Here is a 21,494-nt window from a genome sequence, read left to right on the forward strand (position 1 = left end):
ATGCCGCGACAGCGTGGACGTGAACCGTATGTGCAGTTGACGGACTTTGAGCGAGGGCGTATAGTGGGCATGCGGGAGGCCGGGTGGACGTACCGCCGAATTGCTCAACACGAGGGGCGTGAGGTCTCCACAGTACATCGATGTTGTCGCCAGTGGTCGGCGGAAGGTGCACGTGCCCGTCGACCTGGGACCGGACCGCAGCGACGCACGGATGCACGCCAAGACCGTAGGATCCTACGCAGTGCCGTAGGGGACCGCACCGCCACTTCCCAGCAAATTAGGGACACTGTTGCTCCTGGGGTATCGGCGAGGACCATTCGCAACCGTCTCCATGAAGCTGGGCTACGGTCCCGCACACCGTTAGGCCGTCTTCCGCTCACGCCCCCACATCGTGCAGCCCGCCTCCAGTGGTGTCGCGACAGGCGTGAATGGAGGGACGAATGGAGACGTGTCGTCTTCAGCGATGAGAGTCGCTTCTGCCTTGGTGCCAATGATGGTCGTATGCGTGTTTGGCGCCGTGCAGGTGAGCGCCACAATCAGGACTGCATACGACCGAGGCACACAGGGCCAACACCCGGCATCATGGTGTGGGGAGCGATCTCCTACACTGGCCGTACACCACTGGTGATCGTCGAGGGGACACTGAATAGTGCACGGTACATCCAAACCGTCATCGAACCCATCGTTCTACCATTCCTAGACCGGCAAGGGAACTTGCTGTTCCAACAGGACAATGCACGTCCGCATGTATCCCGTGCCACACAACGTGCTCTAGAAGGTCTAAGTCAACTACCCTGGCCAGCAAGATCTCCGGATCTGTCCCCCATTGAGCATGTTTGGGACTGGATGAAGCGTCGTCTCACGCGGTCTGCACGTCCAGCACGAACGCTGGTCCAACTGAGGCGCCAGGTGGAAATGGCATGGCAAGCCGTTCCACAGGACTACATCCAGCATCTCTACGATCGTCTCCATGGGAGAATAGCAGCCTGCATTGCTGCGAAAGGTGGATATACACTGTACTAGTGCCGACATTGTGCATGCTCTGTTGCCTGTGTCTATGTGCCTGTGGTTCTGTCAGTGTGATCATGTGATGTATCTGACCCCAGGAATGTGTCAATAAAGTTTCCCCTTCCTGGGACAATGAATTCACGGTGTTCTTATTTCAATTTCCAGGAGTGTAGATCCTTTTGAGAAATGTTGAATTTGATTTAGTCTTAGTAATTAAATAATTAAATAGTCGTAGGTAAATTTTCTGCGTGGCACATCTGAAGATATCGAATGAGGTGGCACAGTTCTAACACACCGAACTCTCATTCCGGAAGATCGTGATTCAAATTCCCGTCCAGCCATCACGATGCAAGTACTCCATAGTTTCCGTAAATATGTAATACGTAATCCGTAAATACATAATTCATTACAAATATACAGGGTGTCTTTTCCAAAAGTTATCAGGCACATTGTTCTCATATTTCGGCCGATATTTGCAATTTCGGTTTGTAGTGTATAGCTGGAGTCAGCCCAAACAAATACCGTTCATCACGTCTTTCATTCGACACCCAGCGTCGACGGAAAGTGTCGGCTTGCTATCCGTTACAAGCAAAATTATTTTTATAGCATGAGTCTAGTCCGACATTCCTTTTATCGATAATCAGTGACAAAGATTTTAACACGAAGAAGAAGCAGTACGCCAGCAGCGACTGACGAGCGCTGCTGGATAGTGGTAGCTGTCAGCGGGGCCTAGGGCGCCGCTCATTTGCTCCTGGAATACTGGACGTTCTTCTCGTTTTACTGTCTTTGTCATTGCATATCGATAAAACAAATATCGAAATCCACAAATTTGAGACCATTCTATAGAATGGACACGAAAAAGACTGCTTTAAAAATAATTTTGTTCGTAACAGGAACAAAAACCGTCGCTTTCCGTTGACACTGGGCATCGTATGAAATACGTGATGAGGAATACTTGTTTGCGCTGTTTCCAACTGAACACTGCAAACATGAAATTGCAGATGTCTGCCGAAATACGAGGAAAATCTGCCTGACGACTCTTAAAAGGAACGTCCTGGATATATTTATTTTCTTTTATGATTACTTCATTATTATTATTATTGTTATTATTTTCGATTATTAAGATTTAAAGAGAGCGTTTGAACATGAATTCCTTTATGATGATTGTTTATATTTTTTTTCTGAGCCCAAATTTTCTTCATGTGTTCACTGTGTTGTTTCTTTCGCTCCGCTGTCCATTTGCATCCTGGTCTCTTCTGTGTTGTGGTGTCAAATTTATATTTTTTGATGATGTTCCTGAATTCAGTTCTATTTTCTGCATCTTTTACTGTTATGTGTGCTTGTCTGAGGTCCTCTTCAACTTCTTTTATCCATTTTGTTTTCATTCATCCTGTGGATATGTCCGTAGAACTGCATTCTCCTTTTCCTTATTGTATCCGTAATCATGTCTGTGTATTTATATAATTCTGATGTTAGTCTCTTCTTCCAGATTCCTTGCTCTTGTATCGGGCCAAAAATTTTCCTGAGAATTTTCCTTTCTTGTTTCTCTATTTCTTTGATTTTAGTTTGCCCACCTATTTATGTTGTTTAAGATGCATACAGTGCTTCCGGAAGTACGACAGTGTTGTAGTGCCTCAATTTTGCACCGAGCGAGGTGGCGCAGTGGTTAGCACACTGGACTCGCATTCGGGAGAACGACGGTTCAATCCCGTCTCCGGCCATCCTGATTTAGGTTTTCCGTGATTTCCCTAAATCGCTTCAGGCAAATGCCGGGATGGTTCCTTTGAAAGGGCACGGCCGATTTCCTTCCCCATCCTTCCCTCACCCGAGCTTGCGCTCCGTCTCTAATGACCTCGTTGTCGACGTGACGTTAAACACTAATCTCCTCCTCCTCCTCAATTTTGCGTTAATGGATATGGACTTTTTGTTATAATAGTTCCACGTGAGTTTATATGCTTTCTGTAGTTTTTTTTATTCTTTTCTCATTGGCCTTTAGGATGATCCCCAATGGCTGGATAATTTCTCTCAGGTACTTAAAATGTGGCACTTGTACGATTTTCCCATAGGTTGTCACAATAGGCAATTTGTCTTGTGGCACTCTTTCTATGTAGTGGGTTTTCTCATACGATATTTGCAGGCCAGTTCTTTGCGCAATTTCGTGTAACTTCTCTATGGCGTTAGTGGCTTCTTTTCTATTATTTGTGAGGATTGCAAGGTCATCTGCAAAAGCTAAACACTTCACATTGAATCTATTATCTTTTCTAATACCTATTTGGATTCCTTTGACTTCTTTTTCCCATGTCCTGATAATTTTTTCAAGAATGATATTAAAGAGTAATGGTGAAAGTCCGTCACCCTGTCGCACTCCAGTTTGGATTTCAAATGGTTCATAGATATCCCCCATAAATTTAACCTTGGAGACTGTCAGTTAATGTTTGCCGCATGATTACTCTTGTCTTTCTGTCAATGCCGAATTCTTCCAGCGAGTTGCAGAACGCTACTCTGTCTATTGAGTCGTAGGCCTTTTTAAAATCTACAAAAGTGACCACTGTGTTTCGGGTGTTTCTCATCTGGAGAATCATTTTCAGATTCCAGATCTGTTCTATGCATGATCGTCCCTTGCGAAAACCAGCCTGGTATTCTCCTATTTGTGGGTCAGCTTGTTCTTCTAATCTATTCATAAGAACTTTTGACAGGATTTTATATGTGACCTGCACGAGTGAGATACCTCTGTAATTATTTGGTTCAGTTTTGTCCCCTTTTTTGTGGAGTGGATGGATGAGTGCGCATTTCCGTTCAGAAGGGATCTTTTCTGTTTCCCAAATGTTTAATATGATTTTGTGGATTTTTCCTGTTAATCTTTCACCATTTAGTTTTCATAGTTCTGCAATAATTCCATCTTCTTCTGGGGCTCTATTGTTTTTCAGTGTCTTGATAATTTCTACTATTTCGTTGATGGTTGGTGGTTTAGCGTCGGTATTTGGTGTAGACGTCTGGTAGTGAATATCCTGTGTAGGTCTTTCGCAGTTGAGAAGTTTGTTGAAATAGTCTGCAAGGATTTGGCAGTTATTCTTCGTGTTAGTTTCTTGTGAACCATCCGGTTTCTTGAAGCAAAGATTGGGTGGCTGGTATCCTGCAATATGTTCTTCAAACGTCTTATAAAAATTCCTGGTGTTGTTCTTCTTAAAGTCTTATTCTGTCTCATCTAGTCGCTGTTTGGCATAATTTCTTTTTTCCCTCCGGATTGTTTTCGATGTCTGTTTTCGGATTACTAGAAATTGTTGCTATTTTTCTGATGTTTTGTGACTATTGAAGTTTTTCCAGGCATTGGTCCTTTCTTCTATTGCTTGCTCACATATTATATTCCACCACCTGTGTTTTCTCCTTCTCGGGGGTTGACTCAATTTCATCGCGGATTTAAGGATTTTATTATTATTATTATTATTTCTTTACTTTCTCAGACGTTAAGTCTGGTTGAGAATGGAAAGTGACGCGGACCTTGATCAAGCGTCACTTCCTATTAACTGTACGGTATGTGTTATATTGCATTTAGGAACTTTCGGGTAATTGAACATGTATCAATAATTACGGATTTCTGTAGTTGTATGTATATGTTTGGATGTAGCTGTATTGCATTGATGTACTGGTGGATATTGTGTGGTATGACTCCTGTAGTTGATAGTATAATTGGTATGATGTCAACTTTATCCTGATGCCACATGTCTTTGACTTCCTCAACCAGTTGGATATATTTTTCAATTTTTTCTCCTGTTTTCTTTTGTATATTTGTTGTGTTGGGTATGGATATTTCGATTAGTTGTGTTAATTTCTTCTTTTTATTGGTGAGTATGATGTCAGGTTTGTTATGTGGCGTTGTTTTATCTGTTATAATGGTTCTGTTCCAGTATAATTTGTATTCATCATTCTCCAGTACATTTTGTGGTGCATACTTGTATGTAGGAACTTGTTGTTTTAAAAGTTTATGTTGTAAGGCAAGCTGTTGATGTATTATTTTTGCGACATTGTCATGTCTTCTGGGGTATTCTGTATTTGCTAGTATTGTACATCCGCTTGTGATGTGATCTACTGTTTCTATTTGTTGTTTACAAAGTCTGCATTTATCTGTTGTGGTATTGGGATCTTTAATAATATGCTTGCTGTAATACCTGGTGTTTATTGTTTGATCCTGTATTGCAATCATGAATCCTTCTGTCTCACTGTATATATTGCCTTTTCTTAGCCATGTGTTGGATGCGTCTTGATCGATGTGTGGCTGTGTTAGATGATACGGGTGCTTGCCATGAAGTGTTTTCTTTTTCCAATTTACTTTCTTCGTATCTGTTGATGTTATGTGGTCTAAAGGGCTGTAGAGGTGGTTATGAATTTGTAGTGGTGTAGCCGATGTATTTATATGAGTGATTGCTTTGTGTATTTTGCTAGTTTCTGCTCGTTCTATAAAGAATTTTCTTAAATTGTCTACCTGTCCATAATGTAGGTTTTTTATATCGATAAATCCCCTTCCTCCTTCCTTTCTGCTTAATGTGAATCTTTCTGTTGCTGAATGTATGTGATGTATTCTATATTTGTGGCATTGTGATCGTGTAAGTGTATTGAGTGCTTCTAGGTCTGTGTTACTCCATTTCACTACTCCAAATGAGTAGGTCAATATTGGTATGGCATAAGTATTTATAGCTTTTGTCTTGTTTCTTGCTGTCAATTCTGTTTTCAGTATTTTTGTTAGTCTTTGTCTATATTTTTCTTTTAGTTCTTCTTTAATATTTGTATTATCTATTCCTATTTTTTGTCTGTATCCTAGATATTTATAGGCATCCGTTTTTTCCATCGCTTCTATGCAGTCGCTGTGGTTATCCAATATGTAATCTTCTTGTTTAGTGTGTTTTCCCTTGACAATGCTATTTTTCTTACATTTGTCTGTTCCAAAAGCCATACTTATATCATTGCTGAATACTTCTGTTATCTTTAGTAATTGGTTGAGTTGTTGATTTGTTGCTGCCAGTAGTTTTAGATCATCCATGTATAGCAAATGTGTGATTTTGTGTGGGTATGTTCCAGTAATATTGTATCCATAATTTGTATTATTTAGCATGTTGGATAGTGGGTTCAGAGCAAGGCAGAACCAGAAAGGACTTAATGAGTCTCCTTGGTATATTCCACGCTTAATCTGTATTGGCTGTGATGTGATATTATTTGAATTTGTTTGGATATTAAGTGTGGTTTTCCAATTTTTCGTTACTATGTTTAGGAACTGTATCAATTTAGGATCTATTTTGTATATTTCCAATATTTGTAGTAACCATGAGTGGGGTACACTATCAAAAGCTTTTTGGTAATCAATGTATGCGTAGTGTAGCGACCTTTGTTTAGTTTTAGCTTGATATGTCACCTCTGCATCTATTATCAGTTGCTCTTTACATCCTCGTGCTCCTTTGCAACAGCCTTTTTGCTCTTCATTTATAATTTTGTTCTGTGTTGTATGTGTAATTAATTTCTGTTTAATGATTGAAGTTAATATTTTGTATATTGTTGGTAGGCATGTTATGGGGCGATATTTAGCTGGGTTCGCTGTGTCTGCTTGATCTTTAGGTTTCAGATAAGTTATTCCATGTGTAAGTGTATCAGGGAATGTGTATGGGTCTGCAATGTAACTGTTAAATAATTTAGTTAGATGTGAATGTGTTGAGGTGAACTTCTTTAACCAGAAATTTGCTATTTTATCATTTACAGGGGCTTTCCAATTGTGAGTAGAATTAATTGCTTGGGTGACTTCATGTTGCAAAATTATCACTTCAGGCATTTGTGGTATCATCTTGTATGTGTCTGTTTCTGCTTGTATCCACCGTGCATGCCTGTTATGTTGTACCGGGTTTGACCATATGTTGCTCCAGAAGTGTTCCATGTCTGTTATGTTTGGTGGATTGTTTATTTTAATGTGTGTCTTATCTATTGTCTGGTAAAATTTCTTTTGGTTTGTGTTGAATGTTTGGTTTTGTTTCCTTCTATTTTCACTTTTTTTGTATCTTCTGAGTCGTTTGGCTAATGCTTGTAATTTCTGCTTCTTTTCGTCTAATTGCTCTGTCGCTTCTTGTTGTGAGATTTTACCTAACCTTTTTCGTTTTTTTTCCGAGATTTCATTTCTTATAAATTGTGTTAGCGGTCCGATGTCTTTTCTCAGTTTTTCTATTCTGATCTGTAGCCTGTGTTGCCATGCTGGCTTTGTGGGTTTCTTCTGTGTGTTGGTTGGTTCTGATCTCTGTCTAGTGTGTATATTTAGTGTAGTGAGTGCTCCTATATAAACCAGTAGTTGTAACTCTTCCATAATTGTGTTTTCATTTATTTTGTTGTGTATGATTGTGTTGATAGTTTTTATTGTTGTTTCGACTTGTGGGTTATTTGGTGGTTATGCAAGAATGGTCTAATGTCTGTATATGTGTCTTTGTATTCTATATATGTCAGCTGAAATTTTTCTTCTATATCTAGCATTATTATTATTATTATTATTATTATTATTATTATTATTGCTAGTACCATTACTGTGTTGAGACATAATTTTATAATCAATCAAAACATTTAACTTTAAAAAATGGGAAAAATATGACAAATTGTATAGATAGAGTAGGTCTAAAGGAATCAGTAAGTTAAATAAAAATGGAAAAACTTTCGTAAATATCTTAAGGCAAATGCCGGAATGGATCATTTCAAAACGATACGGTCGATTTCCTTCCCTAATCCTAACATGCAAATGACCTCGTCATCGATGGCGTATTAAGCTTCCTTCCTTTAATCTTAAGATGAGACTGAAATGGTTCGAAACCACTTAATAAAATAAACTAGTGTACCGTTATGTTATTGACTTCAACTATTTGTAGCACAAATTGAAATTTTCCCGTACTTCGTATTTTAAATAAAATTTCATGATAATTTGCTCTTATATTGTATTATAAACTAATCATTAATCTATATTCGGTTTACTGTAAGAAATACTTAAAATGTTTTTCTTCTTATTCTATGCATATTCGTGCCCCGTCTTGAGGTACATACTTTATTTACAACTAGTAGCGACAAATTTGTTTCCAGAAATAAGTAATCACTTCACCTCTTCTCGTAGGACAGTATCAGTACACCGTGTCTTAGACGCTCTCCCGCAATAAACAATCGTGGAGAGCTAAGTTTCTCTCTGAACCCATCGACCAGCGAAAATTTTGAGCGAAGTATGAGTGGCCCACCAAGGAAATGTCAGTCGGAAATAATGACCATGACAGGTGGTAGTGTTATTTTGTAATAATTTCCATATAAAATATTGTTTACGACTTGATAACCGTAATCTTCTTGCTACATTGGAAAAAAGAGTAAAAACCTTATTTTCTCATAGCATCGTTAGCAATTAACGTTTTATTACATCTTTCTTCAAGCGTAGATGAAGCCTAGAGTGTCAGGAACGTATCTTTATCGCAGTCCTTGAATCGGCACAACACGCCAAAACACTTTCCAGACACCAAATATTTAACTTTGAGAGCTTCGTTCAACGATACTTATTTTGTAACAGCTCCCCCTTTGAGAATTTAGCTATGCAAAAACGGTTCAAATGGCTCTAAGCACTATGGGACTTAACATCTGAGGTCATCAGTCCCCTAGACTTAGATCTACTTAAACCTAACTAACCTAAGGACATCACACACATCCATGCCCGAGACAGGATTCGAACCTGCGACCGTATCAGCCGCGTGGTTCTGGACTGAAGTGCCTAGAACCGTTTGACCACAACGGCCGGCTCAGCTATGCAACTCGTCGTTGATAGTCTGTTGAAACCACATTCTACCGGAATTATGTTGGACGTTATGCTATCGAAAAAAATGGCCGGGACACAATGTACTGTATCTAGAAATACATCCTCTGATGTATGATGAGAGAGTGAGCTGCAAACTTGACGCTAATGCTTGACATCTAGTACGATGTCGTACTCGTTTTGACCGACATGAATGGAAATGAGGATTTGTGCCTACGGGCGGAAGAGAGGTGAGACTGCTGTGTTGCGGAGTAGTCTGTTCCTGATAAGGCAGACGGCGTGCCGCAGACACGGGAAAAACTCACACGTGGACTCGTTTCTGCGTGTGTGCGTCTACAACTGTACCATGTCGAAGGACATGGCAAGCGCAGCTAGTTTTCGTTGTTGAAATCGTTTCTTCCGGTGCGCTGTATCGCGAAAGAAGGGAAATTGTAAGACCATCAGACGGAAATAAAGGTTTCGTATAATTCCTGTCTCTCTGAATCGAAAGCGTGACAAAGTTCGTAGGTTGCACTCACGACAGGGTCGTCAAACAAGGACGCCGCCACGCTTTCCTGGTCCGAAGGAAGAAAGCTAAGAGCTGACGTAGAGGTCATTAGGGGTGAGACAGAATAGGGAGAGAGGAGGTGAACTTGACTGCGGTCCATGCAAGGAAACGCACCCCGCATTCGCTTCAGGTGAATTACGGGAAGTCTAAACCTGTTTGACTGTCGGACAGATATCGAAACGCCGCTTCTCCCAAATAGGAGTCCCTGTGTATACAAAAAAAGTAGGTGCTTATTTATTTATTTATTCGACCAACAAGGGGCTCCTATCATTAAACGTCGTTTATGTGTGTGTGTGCTATACACTTGACTCAAGCTACTATATGGCAAACCACCAGCTTTATAGTTTGTTTTAGGCGGTACGAACGGTGGTATCATGTTAATTTCCCTTTGGATCCATTTACAAAAACTCGTTCAAACTGAATTCATTGCCGTCGACAATAACAGAACACAGACTTACTTCAGTGGATATTAGTGTGTACCAAAAGTATTTAAAAATACGTATTACTAAGTATTATTTTGTTCAAACTACCGATCGCTGCGTCTCGGATCGACTAGTGGAGAAACGAATACACAGTCTAGTTTATATTAATAGCCGCTAGATGTCAGTTGTCTTCGGCTTTGCTTAGTAACCGTCATACGTTTGAAATGGCTACTCCGCAGCAGAAGTCATTTGTGTTCTCGAGTTTGCGAGGTGGAATTCCGTGATTACAGTGCAAAGACGTTTCAGGTTGAGGTACTAAATTGATACCTTCCTGTGGGGTTTCATTAAAGTCAAAGTTTGTGTACCGCCACTCCCACAGAATCCGGAAGAGTTGAAGAACCGTATCTGTACTGCCATAACATCAGTGACGAAGGACACACTTGGCCGAGTATGGGAGGAATTTGAGTTTCGATGTGATATTGTTCGTGTCGCTGATGGAGGAATATTGAACATCTGTAATATGAGCTTGAGAGGTTCGTAAATATGTGTGTAAAGTTTCATATTCGTAAGCCTTAAAGTTTAATAAATATATGCATTCGAAATAGGTATATTCTTTTCCAGTATACATAGTATCTTGACATAAAATAAGATTTAAAAGATTTTTCCGCTTTTCACACTTCCTTCAGTAACATTTTACGCTGCATAAAATTATCAGAGTTGTGTGTTCATGGTAAACGTTGTGGCAGATTAATGTTGTGAGGAATATATATAAACTATTTATAATCGTTCATTAAAACAGTTATCCAATCGCTCTTCTCTCTCTCTCTCTCTCTCACACACACACACACACACACAAAGAACATTTTCTTTCCTCAAAGAATTCCCATTTGAGTTCACGGAGCATTAATAAAACATTCTAGTGCTGATCGAAACTACGGGCAACAAATGTAGCAGCATTCCTCGGAATTAGTTCGATGTCTTCTTTTCATTCGAGTTGATGGCGATCAGGAACAGTAAAACAGTATTCAAGGAAGTGCCGTACAAATCCTTTGTACACTTCCTCCTTTACAGGAGTGCTACAGTATGCTACAATTCTAACAACAAATCGAAGTGTACCATTCGCTTTCCTTTCAACAGACCTTGCATACTCGTTCCAGTTAGTTCCGTTACTTTGTTAGGCATTAAATCTTCCCGGGTTCGATTCCCGGCGGTGTCAGGGATTTTCTCTGCCTCGTGATGACTGGGTGTTGTGTGCTGTCCTTAGGTTAGTTAGGTTTAAGTAGTTCTAAGTTCTAGGGGACTGCTGACCATAGCTGTTAAGTCCCATAGTGTTCAGAGCCATTTGAACCATTAAATCTTCGTTAATTTCTTCGTTGCTCATCTGAATGTAGAAATTTGAAGTAAATTGCCAAGCACTTCAAAGTAAATCGGTCAAGTGCTTTTCGAGCTGTTTGAAACAAAGTGGCAGAGCGGTTCTAGGCGCTACAGTCTGGTACCACGCGACCATTACGGTCGCAGGTTCGAATCCTGCCTCGGCCATGGATGGATGTGATGTCCTGAGGTCAGTTAGGTTTAATTAGCTCTAAGTTCTAGGGGACTGATGACCTCAGAAGTTAAGTCCCATAGTGCTCAGAGCCATTTGAACCATTTGAATCTTTTATAGCCTTCGTCCGCCCAAATGTTCATTAGGATATCACCGAGCGAGGTCGCGCAGTGGTTAGCACACTGGACTCGCTTTACGGAGGACGACGGTACAACCCCCGTTCGGCCATCCAAATTTAGGTTTTCCGTGATTTCTCTAAAACGAAAATGGTTGAAATGGCTCTGAGCACTATGAGACCTAACATCTGAGGTCATCAGTCCCCTAAAACTTGGAACTACTTAAACCTAGCTAACCTAAGGACGTCACACACATCCATACCCGAGGCAGAATTCGAACCTGCGACCGTAGCAGTCGCGCGGTTCCGGACTGAAGCGCATAGAACCACTCGGCTACCGCAGCCGGCTTCCCTAAATCGCTTCAGGTGAATGCCGGGATGGTTCCTTTGAAAGAGCACAGTCAATTTCCTTCCCATCCTTCCCTAATCCGAGCTTTTGTTCCGTCCCTAATGTCGATGGGACGTTAAATGCTAATGTCCTCCTCCTCATTGGGAGATCGTGGAGAAATTTGAAATAAGTCTGCCAAGAACTTCTAGAGATTTTTGGCAACAATCTCTCCCACTCATCATATCGTGTATATACACTCCTGGAAATTGAAATAAGAACACCGTGAATTCATTGTCCCAGGAAGGGGAAACTTTATTGACACATTCCTGGGGTCAGATACATCACATGATCACACTGACAGAACCACAGGCACATAGACACAGGCAACAGAGCATGCACAATGTCGGCACTAGTACAGTGTATATCCACCTTTCGCAGCAATGCAGGCTGCTATTCTCCCATGGAGACGATCGTAGAGATGCTGGATGTAGTCCTGTGGAACGGCTTGCCATGCCATTTCCACCTGGCGCCTCAGTTGGACCAGCGTTCGTGCTGGACGTGCAGACCGCGTGAGACGACGCTTCATCCAGTCCCAAACATGCTCAATGGGGGACAGATCCGGAGATCTTGCTGGACAGGGTAGTTGACTTACACCTTCTAGAGCACGTTGGGTGGCACGGGATACATGCGGACGTGCATTGTCCTGTTGGAACAGCAAGTTCCCTTGCCGGTCTAGGAATGGTAGAACGATGGGTTCGATGACGGTTTGGATGTACCGTGCAATATTCAGTGTCCCCTCGACGATCACCAGTGGTGTACGGCCAGTGTAGGAGATCGCTCCCCACACCATGATGCCGGGTGTTGGCCCTGTGTGCCTCGGTCGTACGCAGTTCTGATTGTGGCGCTCACCTGCACGGCGCCAAACACACATACGACTATCATTGGCACCAAGGCAGAAGCGACTCTCATCGCTGAAGACGACACGTCTCCATTCGTCCCTCCATTCACGCCTGTCGCGACACCACTGGAGGCGGGCTGCACGATGTTGGGGCGTGAGCGGAAGACGGCCTAATGGTGTGCGGGACCGTAGCCCAGCTTCATGGAGACGGTGGCGAATGGTCGTCGCCGATACCCCAGGAGCAACAGTGTCCCTAATTTGCTGGGAAGTGGCGGTGCGGCCCCCTACGGCACTGCGTAGGATCCTACGGTCTTGGCGTGCATCCGTGCGTCGCTGCGGTCCGGTCCCAGGTCGACGGGCACGTGCACCTTCCGCCGACCACTGGCGACAACATCGATGTACTGTGGAGATCTGACGCCCCACGTGTTGAGCAATTCGGCGGTACGTCCACCCGGCCTCCCGCATGCCCACTATACGCCCTCGCTCAAAGTCCGTCAACTGCACATACGGTTCACGTCCACGCTGTCGCGGCATGCTACCAGTGTTAAAGACTGCGATGGAGCTCCGTATGCCACGGAAAACTGGCTGACACTGACGGCGGCGGTGCACAAATGCTGCGCAGCTAGCGCCATTCGACGGCCAACACCGCGGTTCCTGGTGTGTCCGCTGTGCCGTGCGTGTGATCATTGCTTGTACAGCCCTCTCGCAGTGTCCGGAGCAAGTATGGTGGGTCTGACACACCGGTGTCAATGTGTTCTTTTTTCCATTTCCAGGAGTGTATTTTTCAGGTCAGATTTAGAAATCTTATGTAGACAGCGATCTTCCTCTTGTCTTGAAGGTAAAGTCTGAAAAATTTCATCAAGATCGGAATAAAACTGCAGATTTGTATGAATTACAAACAAACGGACACTATTCTTTGTACAGGGTGATCAAAAAGTCAGTATAAATTTGAAAACTCAATAAATCACGGAATAATGTAGATAGAGAGGTACAAATTGACACACATACTTGGAATGACATGAGGGTTTATCAGAACCAAAAAAATACAAAAGTTCAAAAAATGTCCGTCAGATGGCACTTCATCTGATCAGAATAGCAATAATTAGCATAACAAAGTAAGACAAAGCAGAGATGATGTTTCCAGAATGAGATTTTCACTCTGCAGCGGAGTGTGCGCTGATATGAAACTTCCTGGCAGATTAAAACTGTGTGCCCGACCGAGACTCGAACATTCTGGAAACATCCCCCAGGCTATGGCTAAGCCATGTCTCCGCAATATCCTTTCTTTCAGGAGTGCTAGTTCTGCAAGGTTCGCAGGAGAGCTTCTGTAAAGTTTGGAAGGTAGGAGACGAGGTACTGGCAGAAGTAAAGCTGTGAGCACCGGGCGTGAGTCGTGCTTCGGTAGCTCAGTTGGTAGAGCACTTGCCCGCGAAAGGCAAAGGTCCCGAGTTCGAGTCTCGGTCGGGCACACAGTTTTAATCTGCCAGGAAGTTTCTTTTCAGAGATGATGTTGTTTACAGGAAATGCTCAATATGTCCACCATCATTCCTCAATAATAGCTGAAGTCGAGGAATAATGTTGTGAACAGCACTGTAAAGCATGTCCGGAGTTATGGTGAGGCATTGGCGTCGGATGTTGTCTTTCAGCATCGGTCGATAACGATACACTTGCGACTTCAGGTAACCCCAAAGCAATAATCGTGGACTGAGATCTGGGGACCTGGGAGGCCAAGAATGACGAAAGTGGCGGCTGAGCACACGATCATCACCAAACGACGCGCGCAAGAGATCTTTCACGCATCTAGCAATATGGGGTGGTTCTAATAAAACCCCATATCATTCCAAGCATGTGTGTTAATTTTTACCTCTCTATCTACATTATTCCGTGGTTTATTAAGTTTTAAAATTTATACTGGCTTTCTGATCACCCGGTATCTACAGGGTGAACATTAATAAAACCGACAACCTGCAGGGACGAAAATGGAAGTGGAGGAAAAAAAAATGTCCTATGAACATGTGTCCGGAACCTATCGTTGCCACGGTAGATGGCGCTGACGAATGGCAGTTCCAGAGACCACGTATCGTGTGTTCCTTGCGTGCTGCAGGCTGTGTGACTGACGCAGCGTACTGCACGCAGCAGAATAGTACGGTATTCATGCTGGAAACAAGCCCAGATGGTGTTTGCGTACGCCCAAGCACACGGAAACGGTAGATAAGCAGCACGGTTGTACCAAAAAATGTACCCTCACAGACACCAACCCCATCACACAACATTTCAAGCCCTTTTCGGATGATTGTATGATCAAGCTCCTTTCTGGCCGTACATGGGGTCTGGACCCCTGCACCATCCTCCATACCTATAAATCCCTCATCCGCCCTATCCTCTGCTACACCCACCTTGCCTGGATCTCCACTCCCCCTACCTTTTACAAATCCCTTCAGATCCTCGAACGCCATGCACTTCGCCTCGCCTATCGCATCCGTCTCCCCTCCCCCACGCGGATCCTGTACGACCTTATTCCGTTCCCCCACCTCCTCCTTTTCCTCGAACGGATACGGATCCTCTACACCTCCCGTAAACTCGATCCTCCTCACCCGCTTGTCTCTCCCATCCTCTCCCGCCCCCATCCTCTGCCACGCCTGTATTTCCACGTCCCACCTGCTGTCCATCTCTCCACTCTCCATACCCTCTCCCAAGGTGGCTTCCGCCAGCTCCCCCTCCCTGATGATGCCTTCCTCCCCTCCATCTACCCCTCCTACCAACTTTGATACTCCCTCCCTCTTCCTGTGTTTGTTCCTATGGGCACCCTCTCTCCCTTCTCTCCCCCTTCCCTCCCTCCTCCCTTCCCCCCCCCCTCCTCCCACGGGCTTCCCCTACCCGATACCTCCATTCCTCCTTCCATCTCCTCTGCAATTGGCATCTTTGCTCTCCCCTCTCCCTCCCCCCCCCCCCTTCTTCCACTCTTGGCAGGTCCCCAGACTCGCACACGTTCAGCAGACATTCGCGCGCCGGAGATCATCGCCATCAGTTTCTCGTGTCTGTGCCATCGTGTTGTGATTTAGTGTTTTTCGCCGCCACGCTCCTTCCTTCACTTGTACCGTCTAAGTCATCAGTGTTTGGGGGCAGTGCCGACAGTTTTTGGTGTTTTTTCGTCGAGTGTGAACGGCTTTGTGTTTTTTAATTTTTGTATCTACTGTTCTTTTAACCACCAATCTGTTACTTTTCTATCTTCATTTTCTCTTTTACTGAAATACTTGTGGCTGAAGAGCGGAATAGATCTATCCGCTGCCAGCCCACCTTTGTATAAGGTGAAAAATAACAATAAAGAAAAAAAAAAGATTGTATGATCATGGGTCATTTCAGGCAGACGAATGTGCAGGGAGGAGGCGGACAGTGCGTGCACCAGATTTGGACGACTGTGTTCCACAGGATATTACGACGAACCCTTGTACAAACTCCAGACAAGTGACCCTCCAACGTACTACAAGCCAAAGTACAATCGCGTGTCTCTCCCATGATAACCGCTACTGTCCTCAACACCAGCAATCCCACTTTGCTTATCTGTGTACGGTGTTCCAGGAAAATTTGTTGTCGTTGCATTCACACCTTCTATTTCCGGACACATGTTTATAGGACCTTTTTGCTCCATTTCTAGTCTGTAATCCGTCTCTGCAGTTTGTCCGTTTTATTAATGTTCGGGCTATACAGACGGACGTCTACACATTTGCAGCCCTAGCCCTCTACCTCCTCTCTAGAGGACCTCGAACTGTAGCGTGTAACATGGCCATGTGCAACGTAACTATGACGGTATGTCAGAAACGCTATACTGCAGTCGAATTTCGAATTCGAAGAGTTCCACGCATGGAGCACTCACTACTCCAGCATGATAACGCCAGACCACAGATGGGCTCTGCTACATCTGCAACAATCTGACACCTTGGGTTCACTGCCATCGATCATCCTCATTAAATTACTTGACCCCATCCGATTTTCATCCGTTTCCAAGACTTAGAGAACACTTTCGAGGACTTCACTTTGACAGAGATGAAGCGGTGCAAGCAGAACTGAAGCTGTGGATCCATCAACAAAGTTAGACATTCTATGGTGACGGTATCGACAAATAGGTTTCTCATTGAGAGAAATGTGTTCGTCACCACGGTGACTACGTTGAGAATAATTATGTAAGCATGGAGCATAAAGATGTAGAATTATAATATCGTTTGTCTTATTTAAAAAACTTTGAGAGCTTTTACATAAAAAATTCGGGGACTTACTTTTCAGAATGTGGAGTTAGGTAAAAAAAACATTACATGGGTGTTAATGGCTCGGTTTTCGCAATTATCATCATTACCCAGGACGGCATCATACAGATATCTATAGACGGGGCAATAAAGGGGAAATATTAACGTTTCCGCCCAAAATCTGGCTGTAACATTTCAAATTTAATAGGGAATGGACAGCGTCTGTACAGGAAAATGTACGATTACTGTCCAGTTTATGAAATGTTTATAGGCTTTCCGTACAAAGTACATAAAAAGAAATGCATTTTAACATGGGAAATGATCTTTAATATTACACTTACACAAAGAATGACTTGTACAGACTGGCATAATGGTACGGAACTTCTGCACTTCGTTATTGTGCGGAGTATCTATCACTATGGTCCAAGGCAACATATAAGTTAGAGTGAGTATTCATGATCCGACTAGGGAGCAAAGAGAACTCTGTGGTATTTCCAAGACATATGCCATTTCCAGTAAGCGCCTCCATCCAGGACCCTTTCAGTGACGTTGACAGAAAGTAACATTTGCCTGCCTCCTGGAATACTGGCCACTTTCACAGAAGCACCTGCCAGCTGTACTGGCAGAGACAGCATGGACATTGGCAAAGACAAATGCTGGATAGTCCTGAATTATTGCCTGTTTCCTCGAACATTCGCGCCAGTGCATTGCTCATATCTAAATGACGGCGGCTTCCACTTATTCACGAAGAAATCTACATTATTCCACTGGCTATTGACCGTCGAATGATGAACAACATGTATTCTTACCTTTTGAGTCAAACGTTGCAAAGCTTTCAGTTCTCCATATCTACACCACAATAGTTCATCAGACAAATATTGTCTACTGTCCCAGTAAACTACGTCTACACATCAAACCTCCACACAAACACTTTAACACAGCTGTTTGTTAGCGCTGAAATGCTACATTTTCAGTTGAAGGAAAACAGATATTTCCAAACGACGCCAGATTGCGGCAGTATAACCGAAAGTTCTTTCTGCCTTGCTGCTACACTACTTAAATAAAAGTTGACCAAATATTATTATCTTCTATGTATAAGTTTTGTGTTGACAAGAATATAACAGAGACAGTCAGAAACTTTTGTACACATCCAACGAACGAATGAACTATATAGGGATGAACATTCTGGGCAATTTCAGGTATAAAACACTGGAAACTAAAAGTAAAGCAATTTGATTTGTTATACTGGAGATCCCGAAGTGTTGTGCAGCCGCCTACCCGGAAGAAATTTCTTCCTTTCTGCATACTGACACTTTTCCACCGGTTTCCAAATTGTGTGCCAAATTCGAGGTTACAGAATACCGGCCTAGCTTTGTGATGATACTGAAGAGTTCCCAGCAACTGGAGCTCATCACTTACATGGCTTTGTTTAGGAAAAAATAATCAGATTCGGAAACATAATTAGATGTATTCCAGTGGAGTGTTATAGGTCTGTTAATGATATACGTAAACCATTTGGTGAATAACGTCCAATGGCCGCGGGAATAGTGTTGTAAATACGGTTGTCGTAACGCCAGAAAATTGTAAGAAAAAAATTGGGAACAGCTACAAGGTTCGACACTTAATAAAGGCTAAGGGAGTGGCACTGATCCCTAGCACAAGCAATTTTCACATGTTGCTCATATAAAGGCAAGAGGATAGTTATTGTTTGAATCTCCAGTTCATGATTATTCATGGAAAATCATCAAAACCGTTAAATATCTTAGAGTATTCGTCCGGAGCGATTTAAAATGGATTGACCACACAAAATTAGTTGTAGAAAAGGCAGAAGACAGTCAGATTCAATGGGAGAATTGTAAGAAAAAGTAAATAACTCAGAAAGTAGGTAGCATACAAAACCATCGTTCTACCAGTTCTTTGGTATTGCTAGTCAGATTGGAATCAGACTCAGAGTAAATTAATAGGGGACGTAGAGAAAATCCAGAGAGACGCATTTCGTCTAACGTTCTACTAGACAGCGTGAAATGATGATAATGCTAATATCAAGAAAGTTAATGGTTATACAAGGGCTTACTGGTAGTCGAAGGGGACCGAGTAAGGTACATGGTTCAAATGGCTCTAAGCACTATGGGACTTAACATCTGAGGTCATCAGTCCCCTAGAACTTAGAACTACTTAAACCTAACTAACCTAAGGACATCACACACATCCATGCCCGAGGCAGGATTCGAACCTGCGACCGTAGCAGCAGCGCTGTTCAGGACTGCAGTGCCTAGAACCGCTCTGCCACAGCGGCCGGCTGTGGTACATGAATAGGTAGTTTGGGAGTATATAATATACGCTCCCAAACAATCCTTCAACCGTGTACCTCTACATTTGTGCAGTATATACAACGGAAACAACAGCAACACCAGGAAAGAAAAGTACGACATTAGCGAAAGTTGGTAGGTGTGTTACTACATCTGAAAGACGATGTCTATTCAAATTTCAAGCAAGTCGCATAAAGAGTGGCGGTAGTGGCGCTACCATGGGGATACAAATCAGATTTGCTTTAAATACATGCTGTAATAGTCGTGGGCGCAAGTTGCCTTTGAGGCAGGGTGTGGTGATGAGTTTATGTCAGTCAAAATGCCTGACACATCGTATTGCATCTGCAGCAGCAATTTGAGCAGCAGATGGCACCTACATTGACACAACGAACCGTTACAAATCTGTTACTTCAAAAACAGCTCCGAGCCAAACACCCCGTAGCGATCAGTCCATCGGCCCCAGACCACTGCTGTTTTCGAGTTCATTGGTGTCTAACGAAAGCTGATTGGAGGGCAGGGTGGACGTCTGTTGTGTTTTCTGATGAAAGCTGGTTCCGCCTCGGTGCAGTGGTGGCCGTGTGTTGGTTAGAAGGAGGCCAGTTGAGGGCCTGCAACCAAGTCTGTCTCCATGCTAGACACACTGCGCCAACACCTGCAGTTAGGATCTGGTGGTGAGATTCAGTATGACAGCAAGAGTACTCTCGTGGTCATCCCACGCTACCGACTGAAAATTTGTGGTTATCCGACCTGTTGTGCTGCCATTCATGAACAGCATTCCAGGGGATGTCTTCCAGCTGGATAACGCTTGCCCACTTACCGCTGTTGTAACCCAACGCGGTCTACAGAGTGTCGAGATGATGCCTTGGCCTGCTCGATCGAGCATACATGGGACACCAACGGAGGACAACTCCAGCGTCATGCACAGCCTATATTGACCGACCAAACGCAGCAGACGTGAAACTCAATCCCACAAGCTAACATCCGGCACCTGTACAACACAATGCTCAACGTTGTGGCGGCTACACCAGTTAATAACGTGAGAGAATTTCACATTTGCAATGGCTTATCTCGCGCTTACATGAACCTATGATCTTGCAATGTTAATCATTTAATATCTTATCTAGACAAATATACTCCTGGCCGTTAAAATTGCTACACCAAGAAGAAATGCATATGATAAACGGGTATTCATTGGACAAATATATTATACTATAACTGATATGTGATTACATTTTCACGCAATTTGGGTGCATAGATCCTGAGAAATCAGTACCCAGAACAACCACCTCTTGCCGTAATAAGGGCCTTGATACGCCTGGGCATTGAGTCAAACAGAGCTTGGATGACGTGTACAGGTACAGCTGCCCATCCGGCTTCAACACGATACCACAGTTCATCAAGAGTAGTGACTGGCGTATTGTGACGAGCCACTTGCTCGGCCACCATTGACCAGACGTTTTCAATTGGTGAGAGATCTGGAGAATGTGCTGGCCAGAGCAGCAGTCGAACATTTTCTGTATCCAGAAAGGCCCGTACAGGATCTGCAACATGCGGTCGTGCATTATCCTTCTGAAATGTAGGGTTTCGCAGGGATCGAAAGAAGGATAGAGGCACGGGTCGTAACACATCTGAAATGTAACGTCCACTGTTCAAAGTGCCGTCAATGCGAACAAGAGGTGACCGAGGCGGGTAACCAATGGTACCCCATACCATCAGGCCAGGTGATACGCTAGTATGGCGATGAAAGAATACACGCTTCCAATGTGCGTTCACCGCGATGTCGCCAAACACGGATGCGACCATCATGATGCTGTAAACAGAACTTGGATTCATCCGAATAAATGACGTTTTGCCATTCATGCACTCAAGTTCGTCGTTGAGTGCACCATCACAGGCGCTCCTGTCTGTGATGCAGCGTCAAGGGTAACCGCAGCAATTGTCTCCGAGGTGATAGTCCATGTTGCTGCAAACGTTGTCGAACTGTTCGTGCAGATGGTTGTTGTCTTGTAAACGTCCCCATCTGTCGAGTCAGGGATCGAGACGTGGCTGCACGATCCGTTACAGCCATGCGGAAAAGATGCCTGTCATCTCGACTGCTAGTGATACGAGGCCGTTGGGATCCAGCACGGCATTCCGTATTACTCTCCTGAACCCACCGATTCCATATTCTGCTAACAGTCATTGGATCTCGACCAACGCGCGCAGCAATGTCACGATACGATAAACCGAAATTGCGACAGGCTACAATCCGACCTTTATCAAAGTCGGAAACGTTATGG

At 43.5% G+C, this 21,494-nt stretch overlaps 1 protein-coding gene across 2 annotated transcripts in view; it reads left to right on the forward strand.

Moving 5' to 3' along the window:
- LOC126249573 (organic cation transporter protein) overlaps positions 1-21,494 on the forward strand; it is a 704,235-nt gene that overhangs the window by 456,234 nt on the left and 226,507 nt on the right. The gene's annotated exons all lie outside the window — the stretch shown is intronic.

Source organism: Schistocerca nitens, chromosome 3 (genome assembly GCF_023898315.1).
Source record: "Schistocerca nitens isolate TAMUIC-IGC-003100 chromosome 3, iqSchNite1.1, whole genome shotgun sequence".
Lineage (NCBI taxonomy): Eukaryota > Metazoa > Arthropoda > Insecta > Orthoptera > Acrididae > Schistocerca > Schistocerca nitens.